The following is a 22,595-nucleotide window of genomic DNA, read 5'->3' as shown; positions in this document are numbered from 1 at the left end:
TGCCACATAGATAAAGCTTGAAGACGTGACGCTAGGCGAAAGAGGCCCCACACAAAGGGCAGATATTACAAGATCCCACTTCTATGAGGTAACTAGAGTAGTCAAATTCACAGACACGGAAAGGAGAATGCTGGTTCCCAGGAGCTGGAGGGGGCGAGGAAGGGGGAGGCGGTGCTTGATGGTTTTGGAGTTTTTGCTTGGAAAGATAGAGTTTTGGAAATAAATGATGGTGATAGTTACACTATAGGGTGAACATACTTAATGCCGAACTGTATAACCTACAAAGAGTTAAAATGGTAATTTCTATGTTGTCTGTATTTTACCACCCAAAAAAAGTGCCTTCCCGGTAGTCTCGTTGCGAGGGCTGAATGGATCAATATCGGCAGAGCCGCGGGCAGTGCCTGGCGAGGAGCAGCGTGTTACCATCATTGATGTCGCTATCGTTGGCTTTAGTCCCCAGAACCAGTGGCTGAGTCTTGACAAACTCGGGACCCACAAGTAGGACTGAATGAGGGAGAGCAGATGAGGAACCTCCCAGTGAGATATGAGTGGATTCTAACCGGACAGAAAAGGAGAAGGGCCACAGGGCCCAGGGAGACCTGAGTGCCCAAAGCATCCCAGGACAAAAAAGAGAAGGACCTAGAAGGAACCAACAGAGAAAAGAATCTTCAGGGGCTCGCATGAAAGAGGGCCACAGCAGGCTTGCCAGAAAAACCACAGAGTGCCCTGTTAGAATTGGAATGTCAGATAAACGATGAATCATTTTTTTGTAGTAAGTGTGTCCCAAATACCACATAACCCTGATTTATTGCGTGGGACATACTTATGCTAAAAATGTATTCACTGTTGGTCTGAAATTCAAATTCAATTAGGTGTCCTGTATTTTCATCTGCCAAATCTAGCAACCCTCTGCCAGAGGCATGGCTCAGCCTTCAGTCTTTATACTAAGTCGCTTTTAAGATGATTATAGATTCTAGAGTATCCTGGTAGCTAAAAATCTGGTCAGGACAACTGTTGGGGAGCAGAGGATGGGACAGGATTCTTTGCTTTGCAAATTTATTCTTTCACAGTTGAGGTCCTAGAAATAGCAAGCTCCCTTAACTGTCTTAACATAGAAATTAATTTTTAAAACTTACATTTGCAGGCCCACTTTTGAAGGAGCCCACCCAGCAAGCCACAGTCCCAAAAAGCTGTGGTTCTGGCTTCTGAGAGCCGGAGAGGCGGGTAAGCCATACGAAGGCCCACTGCAGACAGAGGTCCGGTTGATAAAAAGCCAAATCACCATCCTGCACCCAGAGGGTCTGGTCTTTCCCCCAGGCCTGGCTGAGCCCCAGCACCTCCTGCCCAGGCTGCCGTGGCCATTTGCATAAAGCGCAGTCGAAGATTCCTCTGAAAGCAGAGACCTAAAAAGGGCTTTGTCTCTGGAAAAACCAAACACGATTCTCCCGCCTCAGCCCTAAACTGATTAAAAGCTGGAGTCATTCGTTTTGTTTTGAGAAGTGCCAGGGTTTTATGCTCGAGGTACCCCCTTCCCTCCTCAGTATTTCCAGCTGCTGAGGCATATCCGTGTGACAGACCACACACCAGCAGGCCCAGCGGTGCAGAGGCCTGGCGGAGATTAAACCCCAGGCTCAAGGGAGGGCCCCCTGTGCAGGAGGGGAGCTGAGCCCTGAGAGTGGAGTTCAAGGAGAGAACCCTCCTTGCCCACCTGGATCCCCCTTCACCCCAGCCATGCCTCTGGTCCTTCCCGCAGTCACACAAGAGAGGGGTCAAAAGCAAGTCCACGGGAAAAGATCAGCACTGTACTGAACGTGGCCCAACATGCCTTCCGCCATCTTGACTTTCTCTTTGAACTTAACCAGATTTATTTACTCCACGTCGAACTTCACTGGGCAAGATGTCCAAGGGCAGAGGGGGAGGAGGAACCACAAGGAGACATAGTCTGGGTTTTCATCCCAGCTCCAGCAGGTGATGGGGGACCCGGGGCCCTTTGCCAGAGCGTGGCCATGCTTTCCAGCCGGAGGCTATAACCGGGACGAAAACCAGATAAAACGTGCGATCTGAAAGCATGTGTTTGCTCCCTTGTTTATTTTCTGTGTCACCCAGCAGAATTCATTAGCTCTGGGCTGGAGACACACTAGCTAGAACAGAGCCAGGCACCAAGCTGGGGCTCCATAAGTAGTTCTGGTCGAATGAATAAAGAACGGCAGGTGCACTGATCAAGGAAGGGAGTGCAGGGCACGAGAGCTGCCCTTCCCACCTGAGCAAACCTTATCTCTTCCCTGTGACGTTTTCTTGGGATCAGAAGGGGATCTTTCTGACTGCTCAGGGCTCCTGAGCAATATTTCTCACACCAAGTCCCGAAGCAAATGGCAGTCAAGTACGTGGTATTGGGTGCTCGTATCTTACCCCTCTCTCCTTTGCCTTTGGAGCCGTGTCGTCATCAGCAGCGTCAAGGCAGGGCGTGGGGGACACGGCAGGGGTGTCCTTTCTGAGACCCCAGCAGGCAGCCTTTGGTGACCACCCCCCTCCTTCTGACCCTAGCTGCCAAGTGCCCTACCCGGAGAATGGGGTTATGTGGGGTTAAAGGAAATGAAAACAGGGCAGAAGGTACTTGAGGGAGGAGGCCAGAGAAACAGGCCTGGGCCCTGAGTGTCCTGGAGACGGAAGAGGCTTCCCATCCCCCCCTGGGGACTATTGGTGCTTTCCCTGCCCCTGCTTCTTCCTCCCCGCCTCCCCGTCCCCACCCCCACCCAACGCTGTAATGAAAAATTCATGTTCAAAGCCTCACATGTGATCTGATTTTCAACACTTTAATTGCATTTAATAGGAGCAGGGAGTGTAATGCGCCCGTGGCCCTTTCTCCCCAGGGTGCTCCTCACCACCCCTTCCACTCACCCCTTCTCCTTCTCCTTCCGACTCTTCGGAGACTCACTTTGCCTCCTCTCTCCCCTTCTCTGTGCTCTCTTCCCACCCGTTACTCCCCTTCTCCCTCCCTGCCAGCTCTTCCTCTCTCTCGGGGCCCAGCACTTTCGGAGCTCCAGTTACAATTAATTTTCTCTTCCTTCCCCAACTGCTGGAAGAGCAACCTCATCACTTACAACCCCGACGATCGGAATATTACCAAATACCTGGTGAACGAGACGTTTCTCAAGAAACTCCACTTTATCAGTTTCTAGAATATACACTACCTACTAAGAGACTTACAGGGTTCACACCCACAATCTTTAATAGATGTGAATTAAGTATAATTAGTCTGTTGGTTATTAGTGTGCAAGCGTTGCCATTTAAGGCCCTCCTTCTTCTTTTTTTTTTTTTTTTTTTTTTAAACTTTTTTTTCAACGTTTATTTATTTTTGGGACAGAGAGAGACAGAGCATGAACGGGGGAGGGGCAGAGGGAGAGAGAGACACAGAATCGGAAACAGGCTCCAGGCTCTGAGCCCTCAGCCCAGAGCCCGACGCGGGGCTCGAACTCCCGGACCGCGAGATCGTGACCTGGCTGAAGTCGGACGCTTAACCGACTGCGCCACCCAGGCGCCCCTAAGGCCCTCCTTCTTGAGGTGACTGACATTTCCTGGACACAGTCTGGGCCTCGGCACTGCCACCCCATTTTTTTTTTTCCCACAGATACAGCTAAACTACAGAGGAAAAGAAAACAATCTAAGCTGTTTCCATGATGCATAGTAAATGGCTGGCAAGTGCCATATCTATATCCTTAGCAACAACAACAAAATCTCATACAGCTAAAAAGTTCTGGACACCGGCTTCCCAGCACCTGTGCCTCAGGACTAGCTCCCAGGAAGACCCGGAAAACATGCCTTTGGTCCTCTGCCCTCCCTTGCTTCATCTACACAACCAGAAGGGCATGGGCGGGCTCTTAACTTTTTATATTGAATGCCTCTATCGGTAAAAACATTGTAAGTATGCACCCCCACTGTATATATTTACGTATCTAGTTATATGGCTTCAATTGATCACTCGCTAATACTTGAAGGCAAAATATTTACTTAGGACAAGACTCTCCCTGAGAGTTGCTAGCAATTCATATTTTAAGTAGACTCCAAGAGAATCTCCGTTTGCTTTCGTCACTGATTTCTTGCCAGATCATTGTTTTCACCTTGTAATGTGGCCGGCTGAAAAGTACAACCCATAAGAAAAGTGAGAGAAGTATCAGTTCGGCCACTGTTACTGCTTTTGCTTGAAAAACAATATTCGATTACTTTAGGGTATGTTATCAATACTATCGTGAAAACTCAGTTTTTTGCCGGAATCTTTCGGCTTCCTGATTACCTTGTGAGGGTAGGTATTAGTTAAACAGCACGGTTTATAAATTATTGTCAACAGGCACAAACAGTGCAAGGCATCACAGCCCAGGTTTTGTTTAACCAGCCCCATTTCTCCTGCCGGGAGAGGGGAGGAGAGCTCCTGTTGATTTGCAGAAGGTATCCACACAGGTGGAGCAACACTGGGCTTTCCCCTAGGACCTTCTTTTTTTTATTTTTTTTTATTTTTTTTTCAACGTTTATTTATTTTTGGGACAGAGAGAGACAGAGCATGAACGGGGGAGGGGCAGAGAGAGAGGGAGACACAGAATCAGAAACAGGCTCCAGGCTCTGAGCCATCAGCCCAGAGCCTGACGCGGGGCTCGAACTCACGGACCGCGAGATCGTGACCTGGCTGAAGTCAGATGCTTAACCGACTGCGCCACCCAGGCGCCCCTCCCCTAGGACCTTCTAACCAGCTATGCTTCTACAGAGAGTAAGTGACTTGACCTGGGTCACAATGCTACCACATGGCAAAACTAAAATTTGAAGGTGAGATCTAGATAATTCCGAAACCCACATTGTTTTCAACTCCCCAAAAGCGGGGGATGACTAGGGTTTCTATGTGTATCATGTGTTTCCATGTGCACATATAAATGTAATATAACCATACAATATAGTTGAGTATGGGGGGAATGGGTAGATAAATGCTGACATTTATCCCAGAAAAAGTCAGTATGGACTGACGGTTCGAGAGCCCCCAGAACAAGCAATCTCCTTCGTCCGCATCTATGAACAGCTCTTGGTGGCTGGTAAGAGAACGAGGGTGTGCCCATTTAACAACCTCCTGGGGAAACTGAAAAACAAGACTCAGATTTGTTCCTGACTCGTCTGTTTGGCCTCTTTGAAGGGATGGCATTGACTCTGGCCTCGGACAGAAATCTGTTCCCGTTTGAATACGAATCAGATTCCTTGCCAAGGTGATAATGACCCACATACCATTTGGGGACCTTCTGCGCCAGCTGTTCAAGCTCAAGAGAATGAACTCTGTGAGAAATCCGTGGTCCTGCATCTACATGACTATGCCATTGGCAACCAGTGCAAGTTTTAGGAGTAAGAGAGCAAAGGAATAAAGAGCGGCAACAGGGGGCTTGGCTTACCACCCTTGAGTGTGATTGGCTGGAGAGAGAATTTCAAAATAAAAGACCCCGTTCCCTTTTGTCCCTTCTGCCCACGGTATCGCCATGCCTCCGGCAGCCCCACCCTCAGTGATGGGGGATCTCGGCCCCAAAATAATAAAGATGATGACGACCATGATGACAATGGTGCACCATTTGTCCTACATACACTTTGTGCCAAGAATTGTCCTAAACACGTCTCAAACATCTCAAATCACCCCACGGTCTTTGAGGTGGCACCCATTATTATCTTGGGATGAGGAAAGGGAGATTCAGAAGCACTGAGCAATTATCCCAAGTTCACATCGCTATTGAGGGGTGGAGCCAAGATTTGAATCCAGAGTCATCTGGCTCCAAAGACCATGATTCTAACCTCTGCTCTAGGAACCCCAGGTCAGGACCCAAAGAGAGAAGGGCCACCCTCTTACAGTGCATTTATTATGAAGTAACTCGACCCCACAAATATTTAGGGCCAGGTATTCTCTTCCTGTGAGGTGATCAGTCACTACCTCATCCATTCACTCAGTAAATACTAACTGAGCATCTATTATATGTCAGGCGCTATTCTAAGTGCTATGGATACAGCAGTGAACAAAATAAATGAGTTCCTTTTCTCATAAAACTCAAGATGTGATAGGTACCTATCAAGAAGATAGGTAACACACAAATCAACTGATACGTTATATGTCAGGGACTGATAGCACCATAAGGAAGACAAAGCAGGTAAGGGACACAGAGAGTGGTGGGCAGGGGGTGTTGCTATTTTGGATAGGGTGCTGGAAGAAGACCACCCCAATGGGTGACGTTGGAGCAGGGATCTGAAGGAGGGAGGGACTGAGCCCTGCAGAGATCTGCTGAGAAGTGCATTCTAGGCAGAGGGAAGAACAAAGACCTGCAGGTGGGCGGTGAGCGCATGCCCATTTGGCCTGCTTTCGGGTTTGCTAATTTGCAGGACTACATTATCCAAATAAGGATTCAAAAAGTCCTTCTCCTAACTGGTTGAGGAAGGAAAAGGAAGCAACTCCTGTTGCTTATCCGAGCTTACTTATCCTTACAATGGCTCTGAAAAGTCAATGTATCCAAGTCATGATCTGCTGGCTCCAAAGCCTATGTCCTTTCCACTGTACCACATAGAAGTGAACCACATGACTTCAGCCTGATATAATTCCTTCCTTATTGAGCACTCAGAGCACCTGGAAACCAGAACTTCAGGTCTTCATCCACCATCTGACATTAGCTGAGACCCTCCTGCGTGCCAGGCTCAGGACACAGCCAGGCTGAGGACACAGCCAGGAGCAAGATAGACACGGCCCCTCCTCCAAGGGTGGTTCTCACCGACCACTCAGCAGGGCCACTTCTAAGACAACAGCAGTGTGTGTGACACACTCTCACCCACCCCCCAGCCCTAAGCCAGGACCCCAGAGGAATTCCCCCCATCCTAGCTCCGGCAGAGGGGAAATGAGTTCTGAGTCTCTGGTCCTCAGCCAACTTTCAGCTGGCACCTGGGGCTCAGCCTCTTCTATCTGCCCCCACTTACCCTCCACCCTGCTCGGTGAAGTCCTTCTGGGTAACAGAGAGCCAGTTTTCAGGTAGCACTCCCCAAGTCTTGTCCACTGACCGAGGTAGACTGAAGGATGTAACTAAGAACCTATTGCTTCCCGGGGAATGGAATCCGAGAGACTCCCTAGGGTGGGCCAAGCCATTAGAAGAGTCCAAGATGGGTTTGCGGATTCAGACAAAAGTCTAGCCAGCTCTCATGTGATCCAAACAATATGCCTGACAATGAGCCCACCACACCCCCTGCCTCAAAGGGAATTAAACTCCATCAAGTGTCGCCAGGAACCCGTCTCTCAAGCTATCCCATAGTGGGACATAACTTCTAAACCCAGTGCTTCAACGAATGGATCCAGGGACAGCCAGCAGATGAGACACGAGTCCGATTGGGGGCTGTCAAAGCTTATTCAGAAATGGGCCTGTCAGCGCACTGCTCTCCTCCATCCGGAAAAACTGAACGGGGCGGTTGGAAAATCAGCCTTGGAGGGATTGGCTGAGTGGAGGAGTGTTAAGTTGTAGCTGCAATCCACCTCCCCCAACCTCAAGGGCTTTGCCCTGGGTGTCAACAAATATGCAACCAATTAATGTAATTGCAGAGTTATTTATGGTGCCCAGCAAAGTGCAGCTGGGTCCTAAAAGACAAGGGTGGAAGCAGAGAAAAAAAAAAAAAACTCACTCTCAGTGTTTGGTGTGCGGTTTTGTTGGTTGGATTTTTTTTTTCCTTTTCTTTCAGATGTTTTAGTCGACTTGTGGTATCCATGTGTCTGGTGGTCATGGCCCCTTCCAGTCTGCTTGCAGGTGTTCCTGCCTGGGGGGAGGAAGAGGGGGGCAAACTGGGGGGAAAGCTAAAGGTCTTCAGATTTCAAACTGTGACCCTGACATAGAAAACTTTTTTCAAGGTTCCCCACTCTGACTGCACCCCCGTCTTAATCCTCCCTGTTGACCCTTTCCCTAACAACCACCACCAAAAATTGCACGTAGAGACCATTTTTTTTTTCTTTCTATAGCTCTGTTATGTGATTGTTTGGAATGACAGCTGTGTTGCCATTCAGCGCCCCACACAAGACAGGTTTTAATTAGAGTTATTGAGGGGGTTGAATTGGCACAATTAGGGCCAGCATTAATGGGGTCTCCATGTGTTCTTTTGAACACTTTGGCCCCGTTTTTTGTCCCAGGGCGGGAGGGGGGTTGCAGCTGACGAAGTTGGAGGGTGCAAATTATCTCAGCAAAAGGAGGGCAAGTGTGAACCACCCAGGGGAAGGGGCGTGCAGAGAAAAGAAGCGTTTACACATGGTAGAGACATACACACATGTTCACACATGCTTACTTTCATGTCTTCTATTTTTGACATGGTCCTTTCAGAAGAAAGTGGTGGCCACCAAATATGCGTCACTGGGGACATAAAAGGACGCAGAGGAGATGTGATTCGTACGCCAAACTAAACTAAGTCTGTGTGTGTGAGTGCGTGCGTTGCACGTACGTTTTACACTCACCCCAAACGCTTGTGGGCATATTAGAGAAAGAACAAGATACAAAGACAAAATTCAATGATCAAAAGTCCTAACGCTTCATTTTCTGAAATGTTGATCGCCCTTTACTATCCCCATTCCCCATTTCCTTTCTCTCCAGATGTTTGTTCTTCTAACTCCTCCAAACCTTACCCTCTACGGTCTCTTGACAGGGCTCAGTCAAAAAGGAAAAGCCCCAACCCCAAGTCTCTGAGCCTCCCTCTTGTGAGCTGCAGCCCCAGGAGGGTGCTGGGGGCAAGCCTAAAGCCTGTAGGCCCTCATGTCTCTGACTTCCCTGTAACCCTGACACTCTTCCCAGAGGGGCCTTTTATAAATGGCATTTCCAATAAAAAGTCAATGCAGCTGACTGGGTAGTAGGAAGGTCAGAATTAGGAAGACAAATATGATGCCATCCAGTCATTAATCAACTCCGTCTAATGAGAAGGAGGCAGTTGAACTGAAACAGGCTGCAGATCAGTGTGGCCCCTGAGCCTGGGGTTGGCTTTTGAGAGACCTGAGTAGCTCTGGGGACAGGGGAGTTGAGCCATTTGGTAAGTTAAAGCAGCTGCACGCCAGAGCCGGACACGGAGGGGGAGGAAGGATCACACACGCCATTCCCGGGTTGCAGCTAAAAAGGTTGTGAGGCACTTACGAAAATCAGGGTAAAGCCCCTTCCCATCACTGTGGGCCACCAGTGGCGCCAGTAGCTGCAACAAGGTCCCTTTATTTCACAAGGAGGCTCAGGCTCTATTCTGTATGGGTGACATCACCTTTTCTCATTCTGCCTTCACTGGGTGCGTTCCCTCATGTTTTAGCTCTTCTAGTGGCCAACGCTACTCTTGCTCTCTGGCAGCGTGACTGGAAGGAAGAAGGTTGGCTCCCCCTCCGTGGGACAGTCTTGGCAGAAAGAAATGGGGGAGAGCAGTTAAGGGGGCTGAGGACCACTCCAGACAGACAAATACGCAATTCAAAATGACTCCGGCACTCAGTGTGACTTTGGGCTCTGGGGTCCAGACAATGCGGTCTGATTAATCTGATCTGATTAATCCAACTCTGATTAATCCAACTCTTTTGCCTTCTGCCATACCCTCTACAAACCACAGGGCCACCCTTTATGAAAATCGGGATCCCACGTTGCTGACCAGATGGGTTTCCCCAATTTTCATCCTCAGATGAAATACTGAGCTGAAGGGAAACCACCCCGCCAGCACAGGAAGCATGTCAAGATGGCTTTGCTTTCCAATGGGTTCTCAACAGGGAGGAAGTGCCTCCCAGGGCGCATTTGGCGATGTCCGGAGATATGTTGGGTTGCCACAACTGGAAGGGGGGTAATGCTGGCATCTAGAAGGTGAGGGTCATGGAGGCCGCCATTTTGCAACACGCTGGACAGCACCCCCAGCAAGAGTTCTCAAGGCCAAAATGTCAATAGTGTCCACGTTGGGAAACCCTGCTTTAAAGCCAAATAGACTTGGGCTCAAACTCCAGTTCTGCCTGTACCTAGCTGTGCAATTTAGCAAACCCATAACCTCTCTAAACCTTGGTTTCCACACCTGTAAAATCTCACTCCTAGACAGAGCATTGCAGGGGAGCAAGAAATACCATGCTCTCCTCCCCCTGCCCAACTTAGAAAGAATGTTCTGGGCTATCTTTATGAGAACCACTAAAAGAATGTGGCATTTGGTAATCACTAACGGGGTCTTCCCGCCCTGAAACTTTTACACTTGCAGTGGTCACCTGCCCCCTTCCCGGAGTGTATTTCTCCCTCAGAAACTGAAGGCAGGGCGCCCCAGCCCTTTGGGACACACCTTCGGGACACCTTACATTCAGAGCCAACAGAGTCAACGCAACACCGGGGAGGGAGGGATTCTGCAGGCGCAGGCTGCGCTGTGGTCCCCAGCTGCACCCCCAGAGACCGACCGATGGGGGGGGGCTCATTTCCGGTGGAAGTGGACTTCAGGAGCTCAGCCTTTTCTTTTGAACCACACGGCGGCCCAACGTCAATTAGCCTAGGCCTGAAAAATGAGAGCCCTCTCCGCTTTCCGCGGGGAGGGTAGGGCGCCCCCGGCCCGGCCCGGCCCCGGGGTTGCTGCCCTGTTCCCCCTATTGTGCCGCCAACAAGAGCGTTTCATTGAAAAGAGCGGAGTGCATCTAATGCAGTTATCCGTGTCCGCCCCATCGGGCCGTGGGCTGGGGGTGAGGGCGCAGCTGCCGCAGCCTCACACGCCCGCAACAAAGGACAGCGCCCGTGGAGAATGGGCTCCCCTTTGAAAGGCTCATCTGGTTTCCATTTTTGAAAGGTCCCCAATCTTCGCTTCCACCCAGCCCCCACCCACCTTCACCCCTCTCCTCCCCCCACCCTCCTCGGTGCTCTGGCTGGGCACCTTGGAGGGGGCGCCCCACGCTCCCCCGCGCGGCAGCTCCCCTGGAGGCGTGGGCTTCACCCCGCTTTGGGCAGCGCCTTCGGCCAGCCTGAACCACCTGGCCAGGCCTGAGCCTCAGTTTCCCCACGGTGAAAATGCCCTGGTTGGAGACCACCTCGTTGGCTTGCAGCTCCAGTGGTCCGTGAGTCACTGAACTGATTTGCAAATTATGCGGCAAGTACACAATAGTGTAATTAAGAAGTTTTGAATTGCCCTAAAATTTCACAGCCTGGGACAACCACTACCCACGTTCCAGAGTGTATTCTTCTAGTCTTTTTCTAAGTATATAAAACTGTCATTGTTGGTCGGGATCATGTTGTGTCAACAGTTTTATCTCCTGCTTTGGCTTTATCTGGAGCACTTTCCTATGGAAGTCTGAAAATATTTTTAAGCATATACACACAGTTAAGGGCTTGTATCCTAATTGATTTCACTGGTTCCCCCAGTGTCAGACATGTGTGCTGTCTTCCTGTTTGCTTGGGGTTTCTTGTTTTGGTTTGTTTTCACTCTTATAAATTACAAGGTGATTTTTTTTCTTTAATAGAATCCTCCAGTGGCTTCCCCAGTTGACCCCTGGGACTAAACTATAAATCAAAGGTGCGAGGCAGGCACTTCCACCTCTTCCTAGGGCTGGCACGGAGGGGAAAGGTCATCCCCGGCCTCCTCCTCCCCTCCCTGACACGTCCAGGCACCTGCAAGTTGGAAATTCACATGTGAATCATGGCCCCTGTAAATCATGGCCTCCGGCAACTTGTATAAACCTCACAGTCTTCCGTGCGGTGAAGATACAATCACATCCCCTCGGAGGGCTATTGTGAGCACTGAGTGAAACAAGATCTGCACGGTATTAGCTGATGCCTGGCACTCGGCAGTCCCCCTGGTTAACTGAGGCCAAAGGCTTGGTGCATCTCAGGCCTGCCAGGCTGGTGGGGACTGGAAGGCGAGTGTGAGCAGAGCTCTCAAACCGGGCCCTCAGAGCAGAGCGTGTGGCTAGGGCACAGCTGCCTGGCTCTCCCATTTACTGTGTGACCTCAGGCAAGTTTCCTGACCCTTCCATGGCTTGGTCTCCCCACCAAAAAGTGGGGAAATGTGAGAATTAAATGAAGTAATACGGTAAACGTCCATGACACCTCACATCTATCAGAACGGCTATCATCAAAATGATGAGATCAGTGCTTGGCAAGGCTGTAGAGAAGAGGGAGCCATCAGGTTCTGTTGGTGGGTACATAAACCAGTGTAGCCACCATGGAAAACAATATGAAAGGCTCCCCAAAAACTTAAAAATAGAACTACCATATGATCCACATCTGGATATATATCCAAAGGAAACAGAATCACTATCTCAAAAAAAGTATCTGTGTCCCATGATCATTGCAGTATTATTTACTCTAGCCAAGACTTGGAAACAACCTACGTGCCCACCAATGGATAAAGAAGGTAGATAGACAGACAGACAGATACACACACACACACACACACACACACACACACACACACACACACACACTGGAACATTTTTCAGCCAGAAAAAAGAAATTCTGACATCATGCATGGACTTTGAGGGCACCATGCTAAGTGAAATAAGTCAGAGAAAGGCAAATACTGTATGAGTTCGCTTATATGTGGAATCTAAAAAACAAAACAAAACAAAACTCCAAACTCATAGATACAGAGAACAGACTGGCGGTTGCCAGCAGCAGGCAGGAGGAGAGGGGTGTGGTTTAAAAGCTGAAAGGTGGTCAGGGGCGCCTGGGTGGCTCAGTCGGTAAAGCGTCCGACTTCAGCTCAGGTCACGATCTCGTGGTCCGTGAGTTCAAGCCCCACGTCGGGCTCTGGGCTGATGGCTCAGAGCCTGGAGCCTGCTTCCCATTCTGTGTCTCCTTCTCTCTCTCTGCCCCTCCCCTGTTCATGCTCACTCTCTCTCTCTGTCTCAAAAATAAATAAACATTAAAAAAATTAAAAAAAAAATACAAGCTGAAAGGTGGTCAAAAGCTGAGAACTTTCACTTACAAATAAGTTCTGGGAATGTTAGGTACAGCATGGTGACTATTGTTATCGATGCTGTATTGTAGCTGTATTGAAACTTGTTAAGAGAGTAAATCTTAAAAGTTCTCAACACAGGGAAAAACTTGTCAGTATGTGGATTTGTGGTGATCATTTTGCAATCCGCACATATATCAAATCATTACATTGTATACCTCAGGCTACCACCGTGTTATATATCATTTATATCTCAAAACGAGTGGGAAGTACATAAAATCATGTCTGGCACACAGTAAGTGTTCAATAAATGTAACTGTCATCATTTGGACCTACCTGCCCTCCTTGTGAAGAGTAAGGCCAGCCTCCCCCAAGGACTAGTTTTCTCTTTTGTCTCCCCAGATAGCCCCTTCTAGACTCTTATCAACACAGGCTCCTGCCTTCAACCTCAGGCCCAGCTCCGTCTTGAGGACCCCAAGACCCTAGAAAGCTGGGCCCCAATGAGATGCTGGTCCTCAACAAAGAGCCCAGGCCCACAGATATCCTCACAGAGTGCTCATGCCCCATCCACACCCTGGCCTCTACTTCTGGGATTTGGCCTTCCCGCCGGCTCAGAGAAGGGGACAGATTGGGAGTGAGGAGGGTGCCTTACCGTGACCTTGAATCTCCTCTCTTGCCCTCTCAGGACTTTCTGTTCATCTGTCCAGATAAGAGTGACATCAGTAGCAGCCACCGTTGACTGAGTGCCCGCTAGGTGTCAGACCCGTAGTTCATTTAATCCTCATAGAACCCTTGCAAAGTGTTATGATGGCATCCATGAACTATCAGCCCCCTGAACGATGAAGTATGGAAACAGGGCTCAGAATGGTTGAGCAACTTGCCCAAAGTGGTGGAGCAGAGGTTTGACTCATGAGAGTCTGGCCACAAAATCCTACTCTTCCCCAAACACCACACGGCTCAAGTTCCCTCATCAGTGAGGCTGGAGCTAGAGTCCCTTGCCTGCAGTCCATGCCCTGAGGAACCTAAAAACGGGACGGCCTTTGGGATAGGGTTGCCAGATTTAGCAAATAAAGATACAGGACCTCCAGTTAGCTTTGAATTTCAGATAAACAATGATTTTTTTTTTTTTTTAGTGTAAGTATATCCCCATGCAGTACTTGGGATATACCTAGACAAAAGTCTTTCATTATTTATCTGAAGTTAGCTAGGTATCCTATATTTTATCTGGCAGCCCTCCTTCTTATGAGCTTCCTTTACGCTCCCCAGCAGCTGGCTTAGCAGACGAGATGCACAGTCTTGGCCTCTGGATCAAATCACAATGGTGTGATGTTATTTAATCCCTTCTCACCTCTGTGCCACTTTTAGAACCCAGAGATGACATGACTTGTCTAAGACCACAAGGCTGGAACTTGAACCACACACAGCCCCAGTCTGCTGAGCCTCCTGATATTATTACAATGTTCAGCGAACTGTTTGCCACAGCCCAAAGGAAGATCTGTGCTTTCCAGTGTAAAATTGTCACGTAAGCTGCACTGACATCAGAAACGTGTGAGACTTTCAACCAGTAATGCGACCCAAGGACTCTCTCTCTCCTCTTTTGAAATTTTTAAAGACTCTTTTGTTTACAAGTGACGGACACCCTGATCTAAGCTGACTAAGAAGGACTGGATGGCTCTTGTCACTGAAAAGTGCAGGTGACCGAAGTGATGGGAGCCAACTGACAGATCTCCCCCCGATGCCCAAAGTTGGAATTTTTTGAGCAACAAAATACAGTTGGCTTATGTCCCAAGTATAAAAAAAAATACACAGGAGCCCATATTTATATACATAAATGATTGAATAAATAAATCAGAGAGAAGAGACAAATCTCGCACGCAGAAGAATTCCAAATAATTTATGTACTACTCTATCCTCAAAGGGAAGAAACATAAATCCCCACTCCTTAAGCATGAGCTACACATGCTGACTCCCTTCCAAAAAGTACAGCGTGGAAAGGGAGATTAAAAAGTAACTTTATGGGGCGCTGGGGTGGCTCAGTCGGTTGAGCATCCGACTCTTGATGTCGGCTCACGTCATGATCTCACGGTCGTGAGACAGAGCCCCACGCTGGGCTCCACACTGCGCGTAGAGCCTGCTTTAGATTCTGTTTCTCCCCTGCCCCTCTCCTGCTCATGCCCTCTCTTTCTCGCTCGCTCTAAAAAAAAAGAAAGTTAACTTTACAATGGACAAAGCTGACCAACCCTACCTCAGCTGGGTGATTAACAGTGGTAAGTCATGTCAACAGTGTGTACCTTTGATACATTGTGATGGGAAGGCGCTTTACTTCTGCGGTCTTCCGCTGAAACATATAACCGCAGTCTAATTATGAGAAAAACATTAGACAAACCCCAAGTGAGGGGCATTTTACAAAATACCTGACCAGTATTTAATAAGGGAAACTGGGTTTGGGGTCTATGGGAACTCTCTATACTATTTTCATAATTTTTCTATAAATCGAAAACTACTCTAAATTTAAAAGGTTTCCTGAAAGAAAGAAAGAAAGAAAGAAAGAAAAAGAGAGAAAGAAAGAAAAAGAAAGAAAGAAAGAAAGAAAGAGAAGGAAAGAAAGAAAGAAAGAAAGAAAGAAAGAAAAGAAAAGAAGAGAATTCAGGCATGGCTGCACTTGGAATTCAAATAACAGCCTCATCTTCTGACTCTGCCTTCCTTCCTATTGGCTTTGCGCTCCGTGTGACAGCAATATGGCGGCACCACCCCCACCATGATGTCCTCTCAGATTAGAGTTCAGCAAAAAGGAGCAGCCGCTCCTGTCCCAGAAGCCCGGTACATCTCTTTGTACCTTGCTGCGTCTGGCTGAGCCACAGGGTTCAATTACTGGGGCTGGAGGAAGGAGAAACCCTGACTGGCTTGGGCTGGGCTTCAGCTCTGAGTGGGGGGCTGACTGTGGAGGAGAGATATAGGCAGCAAAAACTTGGGAGCCGTTACCTACAGGAGGTGAATGGATGTTTGAAGGTCAAAAATCATCAATGTCCAGTGTCCCCTTCTGCTCAAATGTCCCTATATGAAACGATGATGATGACTCTTCCTTTAATATCCCCACTTGCCAAAATGGTTAACTACTCTGTCTCTGTCCGTCCATTTTTTCTATCCGATTCAAGAAATCCCAACATGGAGGAACCACTGTTCAAGTCTGACCTATAGAGTTAAAGCGTCTCAGGTGAAAGAGTGGGACAATGAATTTCTGGGCCATCCTGACCTCTTCTTTCTTAGGACTTCATCCTGAGAACCTAAGGAACTGAGGTGACAGCCTGTACCGGGGCCAATGAAGCATAAAAGCCAGACAGCTCCCCCCAAAAGAGCCCTCCTTGGGCTGAAACAGGAAAGTGTGGGAAACCCCTGGTTGTCATAATAATACTTAGTGATGCTTACGATGAGCCAGCACGCCCCTAAGCAAGTACGTGCAGGGATTTCTGTGATCTTCCTAATAGTGCCGTGTGCAGCAGGTACTATTATCCCCCTCTTACAGGTGGGGAAACTAAGGCAGAGAGCACTTAAGTAAATTTGCCCAAAGTCACACAGCTGGCAGTTGATCTGATCCCAGGCTCTGGCTCCAGCACCACGACACTAGAAACCATGATTTTAAAACTAAAATGGAAGAATGGGCCCCCAATATAGATAGTTACCATTGTCCTTCCTTTGGTTGGAGAGTCACTGCCATTTCTAACCTCATTTCTGTTACCTGGCTTTGCAGGAGAAAGAATAATTTCTCTCTCTCTCTCTCTCTCTCTCTCTCTCTCTCTCTGTGTCTCAAAAAAAAAAAAAAAGCAATAAAAACAAGAAGCAGGGAGATACTGAACAGGCTACCTGAAGAAAACATGGATTCAAGATTTTGAGTTCAATTCGAGTCTGTGCATTGTTTTCCTTGGCTTATGCATGAGATACTTTAATGCCAACTTGATTTTTTTCCCCCTCTTCCAAGCCCAAAGCCAGTTCACACAACCAGTTTACCCCGCCTGCTCCCCACCTCCAGGCCGGACACCCAGCAGGTGTTTAGAAAGAGCTTGGCACTCCTGGGCAGAGCCCTGCCTGCTAGGGACTCAGCCTGGCCCAGCGCCCTCAGCTGAGACTAGATGTGGGGACCCTGCGTGCTGACCCTCCTTCAGCAAATGCACACGGGACTCTTTGTTGGCTCTCAGTTCCTCACTATTACCAACCTTGAATCCACGGTAACCATCAGAAGGAAAGCCATTCCAAATTCCACTCAGGCCATCACACCCCGAAACCAACCAACCCTGAAGTCCTGGGAATTCATCTCCTCGAGGTCTCTCAATTCAGCCTTCCCCCAACTCCACTGCCTTGCCTGTCCCCACTCCTCACCTGGTTTTGTATGGCTCCTTCTTCAAACCTTCTACCAAGCCATCTCTCCACTCTCTAAGTCCTCACACTGTGGCCAGCACTGTCTAAAACCCAAAGCCCGTCAAGTACCAGGACAGGCATGCACCCCCACTGCCTACAGGATAAAGGCTGAACCCTTGGGATTTCTGAGGGCCCAAGTGAGTTCCAGGAATCATGGGAGAGACAAGAGAAATGGCAGACATTGCTTCTGTTCCCAGAGAGTCACAAAAAAACCTAGGAAGACAGAGAAACACAGGAAGCTGCCTGTGAGGCACACCCACAGGTTTGTATGAGCCCAGTGTTGAGCAGAGTGCCTGGCACACAGTAAGCGCTCAATAAGTAGAATCTATAATAATAATAAGCAGCATTATCATTATCACAGGATGTTGTGTGCCAAACCCAAGCAGTGCTTGCTCTGAGTGGACCGGGCAGATGCTAGAAGCTGGCTGTGGCCCTGCAGAGAACTCACCCCTATCCTGTGCACTAGGGGCCTCCGTTTTTACATTTGCCAGGAAATGTACCTTTGCCATTTTACGTTGTTTTGGAAAAAAAGCTCTGGTATGCTCAGATGAAAGGTGTTGGAATGTCCGGGCTTCTCTGGGTCCGTCTCTCAGCATCTGTCCAATTCTTCACAACTACCGCCTTCCCACCCAAATCAGGCTGGACGTCCCACGCTGCTTCAGGGGACTCCACAGGAACATCTCTGGGCCCTCAGACCCTAGGACCCAAAGACCACGAGGAGTGGTCTCCAGCAGCCTGGAGCAGTGGACCGCAGCCCCCAGCCCTGACCCAAGTCCAACACCCTAAGCTGTTATTGAAAGTCCAGCCTTGCCTTCCAGAGAGCCAGTGGCCTGTCTGGGGGTCGGCCAGATGCAGGCGGTGCGCACACACACACACACACACACACGCCCGCGCGTGCACACCCTCCACAGTTCTCCCACGCCTCGGCCCCCCCACTCCGTCTCCCGCTTCTTCCCCTCTGCGCCCGACCGCTCGCTCTGTGCCAAACTCCAACACCCTCAACGGTTTCCCAACTGCTGCCACCAATCTGGTTCTGGGGAGCAGGTCAGCAGTGAAGGAGCGGCAGCTCGTGTGAAAACAGCCCCAGCTGGCCCCAGCCGCTCACACCTGCACCCTCCATTCATCCCCACTGTTTACACATTGTCATCCGCAATTAATGCTTTCCCAGGAACTGCAGCAGGCTGATTGCCTCACCGCCACACAGGGACCCCATTCTGAGCCCTTGTGTCTGTTAAATTGAGCATGGGGCCCTGTGATTAAATTAAGGTTTGTGGCTCTGCCACTCTGGCCCCCACTGCACCCTCCTCCCCCTCATGCTCCCCCCCCCCCCCCATCCTCCTGCTCCTCCTTCTCTTGTCTCCCTCCCTCTCCTTCCGCTTTCTCTTCCCATTCATCACGGGGCCCTCTTTGCAACCCGATGGGGGGAGGTGGGCCAGGGGGAAATGGCCTGACCCCTGGACAGGGAGGAAGAGTGGACGTCTTCCATTTAAAGCCAGGATAAAAGGGATGTACGACCCCTTGTGAGAGGGGGAGAGGAGACAGTGTGGAGCTAGAAAGAGGAGGGTGGTGTGGGGCCTTTGCTAAACTAATTAATCCATCCCTAGCATGACGGAGTGGTTAAGGGTACAGGCTCCAACGTAAGACAGACTGAATTTGGGTTCAATTCTTGGCTCTGCCGCTTTCTACCTTTGGGGTCTGATCCCAGTGTGGTGAATCTTGGCTTCTCTGAGCTGGGCAGGGGCATCAGAATGAGCAAAGAACCAGAGGGAGCCTATACCCTTGATACGATGTGAGGAGAATAGCATTTTGCCTCTGTGGTCTTCCTCCCAAAAGCCCATAAATGCAGTCTACTCGTGAGAAAAAACATCAGGCAAATCCCAAGCGAGGGACATTCTACAAAACAGCCGACCAGTTCTCAAAAACACGGGAAGTCTGAGACGCCGTCACAGCTAAGGGAAGCCTGAGGAGACGCACCGACTACAGGTAAGGTAGTATCCTAGACCCTCCTGGAACAGAAAAAGGACATGAGGGAAAAGCTGGGGGAAGTCTGAATACAATACTGACTTTAATTAATAATAATGTATTGATGTTGGTTTAATGATTAAAACGAATGTACCATACAAATGTCGTAGGATGTTGATAACAGAGAAACCAGGATGCATAGTCTATGGGAACTCTCTGTACCACCTTTGCAGTATTTCTGTAAACCTAAAACATTCTTAAAGGATAGTTTACGATTAAAAAGTGGGGGTGATGAGGCGCCTGGGTGGCTCCGTCGGTTGAGCGTCCGACTTCAGCTCAGGTCATGACCTCGCAGTTTGTGAGTTCAAGCCCTGCGTCAGGCTCTGTGCTGACAGCTCAGAGCCTGGAGCCTGCTTCGGATTCTGTGTCCCCCACTCTCTCTCTCTCTGCCCCTCCTCCACCTGTGCTCTCTCTCTCTCTCTCAAAAAATAAATTAAAAAAAAAATTTTTTAAGTGGGGGTAAGAGTGTAGCTTCTACGAAAATGGTGAGTGTAGCAGTTTTTAAACTTCTGTAAGACCCCCGAAACATATGGAATAACCAGCACAGCAAAGTCAAACACCCACAGAAAGCATTTAACAGGCTATCCCAAAACACCGCTAGGTAACCCCAAATTCCCCAAACTCACTGGAAATGCGGCAAGTCAATCTAAGGAAAGTAGCTACAACGGAGAGGGGCTTTGGCGTGACCCGACTCATGTCGCGCCACAGTATGACAATGTCTAATGACGCTAGAGACGTCTGACTCCTATAAACTCTCAAAACTAACAAGCCATGGCCCCTTACCAGAGAAGGCCACACCCTGAAGGGAAAGTGCTGGAAATGTATGGACGTGGAACAGGGTTAGACAGTATTAATAAGAGCAAAGGACAGAAAATGTCAAAACAGGAGAGTGAGGCAGAAGAAACAGGCGTCAGAAAAATACCAGGCCATCTTTTTCTTTAATTTTTTCATCATTTTGCAAAAACAACCAAAGTTCTAGGGCCGAGAAGAAACTCTCCTGACTCAACCGTGTCTCCAAAAAATACTCCATTCACTTAAAAAAGTAGTAACAGAAAAGGATCATTTGAACATCTAAGCAGTAAGACCAAATAAATCAGTTACAAAGGAAAGAAAATGAGGTTGTCATCGGACCTTCCAAAAGGAATTCTTTTTTTGCCAAAATACGACGAAATAACGTATTTAAGACACTCAGGAAAAGAAAATATGAGCCGTGGAGACTGTATCCAGCCAAACTGAACTTCAGGTACAAGGGCCACAGGTAAGCTTTCAGCAATATGCAAAAACTCGAGAATATTTTTTCCGTAATCCCTTCCTGAGGAATCTACAAAAAAATTAGTTTTAGAAAACAACAACAACAACAAAGTGACTGGAAAACATCTATATGGGCACTGGTGGTAAGTATCAAATATAAATTTACCTGTAAAATTAAGACCAGGTGCTGGTCATAAATGAGGCAACATAGGCTGTGATGCTTTACCTGCTCTGACAAGGTAAATAAATACAGTGTAACCACCACAAGTGGGGCAAGAAGGGAGAGTGTCTAGGGGAAGAAGAAGTATGCTGACTGCCTTGTAAGCGTTATCTGGGAATAAGAATATTTCGTCAAATACCGGCGGAAGAGGAGGGTATGGGGAGAGGAGGTTACCACCTAAGTTTAACATGGTTCATATTATGGGGGCACCTGGGTGGCTCAGTCGGTTAAGCGTCCGACTTTGGCTCAGGTCATGATCTCACCGATCCCGAGTTCAGGCCCCAAGCGGGGCTCTGTGCTGACAGCTCAGAGCCCGGAGCCTGTTTCAGATTCTGTGTCTCCCTCTCTCTCTCTCCGCCCCTCCCCTGCTAGCTTGCTCTCTCTCTCTCTCTCTCAAAAATAAATAAACATTAAAAACTTAAAAAACAAACAAACATGGTTCCTGTTATGGCATCAAAAGACAATCTGCCACCGCCAAAGTAGAGAGAGTGCTACATGCATGATATAAAGGTATGAAAATAAAGATAGCTGTTAGAACGAAAGTAAAACCTTCCTACGGCTTTTGCAAGGAAAAATATGAACACACCAACAGATCATGGCATTTTTATGAACCGACCTCGGAAGTCACATAGCACCATTTCCACCATACTCTACGGGCCATGGTAATTACAAAGGCCCACGCAGTTCAAGCAAAGACACCTAGGCCTCATCTCTTGATGAAGGAGAAGGTTTTAGAAGAGCACGTGGGATGAGGAATAGTGTTGCAACCACCTTTGAAAATTGCTCTCCACCACAACCATTTACTGGGGTTGGGGAGGCTACCGGGAGAATGCTAGTGAGAATTTCATTTCAAAAGTTTAAAAACGAAGACAGGGGTGCCTGGGTGGCTCAGTTGGTTGAGCATCTGACTCTTGATTTCGGCTCAGATCATGAACTTACAGTTGGTGGGATAGAGCCCCCCTTCAGGCTCTGTGCTGATAGCGTGGGGCCTGCTTGAGATTCTCTCTCTTTCCCTCTCTCTCTCTGCCCGCCCCACCCCCACTCGTGTATGCACTCTCTCTCTCTCTCTCTCTCTCTCTCAAATAAACATTTAAAATAATAGTAAAATAAAATAATAAATAAATAAGTAGGAAGACAAATGGAGGGGAAGGACAGAACACTGGCCTGCCAAGATCTCTGACAACCATACTTCCATGATATGAGGTAGTTGTGAATCTATTCCAGTTAAAATCATGATCAAGGGGTGCTTGGGTGGCTCATGTAGTTGAGTGTCCCACTCTTGATCTCAGTTCAGGTCTTGATCTCAGGGTCATGAGTTCAAGGCCCACACTGCGCATGGAGCCTACTTTAAAAACACAAAGTAAAATCACGCTCAAAAAGGTTCCCAGAATTTTCGTTGACTTACGTGTAGGTGGCGCTCTAAGACATAACATCAAGATGAGGGTACTATGCATCAGCGAGACCTCAGCACCTGGGTCCTGGATTCCAGTCCTCACCCTGAGGGATCATCTTGCTGCCCCGCAGGTCCCTATTGCTCGATTCTACTTTAAACCTTGTTTCAGTCTTATGTTCTATGACCTGCACTGTTGCGGTTGGTATTAATTTCCACACTATAGTAAGATCTTAGGCAAATTGTTGAATACTTAATCAACGCATTAAATCTTTCAGAAATTTTAATTTAAACGATCACTAAAGAACACACAATTGAGGAGCGCCCGGGTGGCTCAGTCGGTTGAGCGTCTGACTTTGGCTAGGGTTATGATCTCACGGTTCATGAGTTCGAGCC

The 22,595-nt window shown here is 48.5% G+C and overlaps 1 long non-coding RNA gene across 1 annotated transcript; it reads left to right on the top strand.

Annotated features, from left to right (window-relative positions):
• The first annotated feature begins 17,182 nt into the window (after window positions 1-17,182).
• LOC125169010 (uncharacterized) lies at window positions 17,183-22,322 on the top strand. Its single transcript, XR_007153395.1, has 3 exons — window positions 17,183-17,578; window positions 19,150-19,299; window positions 22,221-22,322. It is a non-coding gene; the product is annotated as an uncharacterized LOC125169010 (long non-coding RNA).
• The last annotated feature ends 273 nt before the right edge of the window (window positions 22,323-22,595 follow it).

This window comes from Prionailurus viverrinus, chromosome B3 (genome assembly GCF_022837055.1).
Source record: "Prionailurus viverrinus isolate Anna chromosome B3, UM_Priviv_1.0, whole genome shotgun sequence".
NCBI classification, from domain to species: Eukaryota; Metazoa; Chordata; class Mammalia; order Carnivora; family Felidae; genus Prionailurus; species Prionailurus viverrinus.
This window is presented reverse-complemented; position numbering and strand designations above follow the sequence as displayed.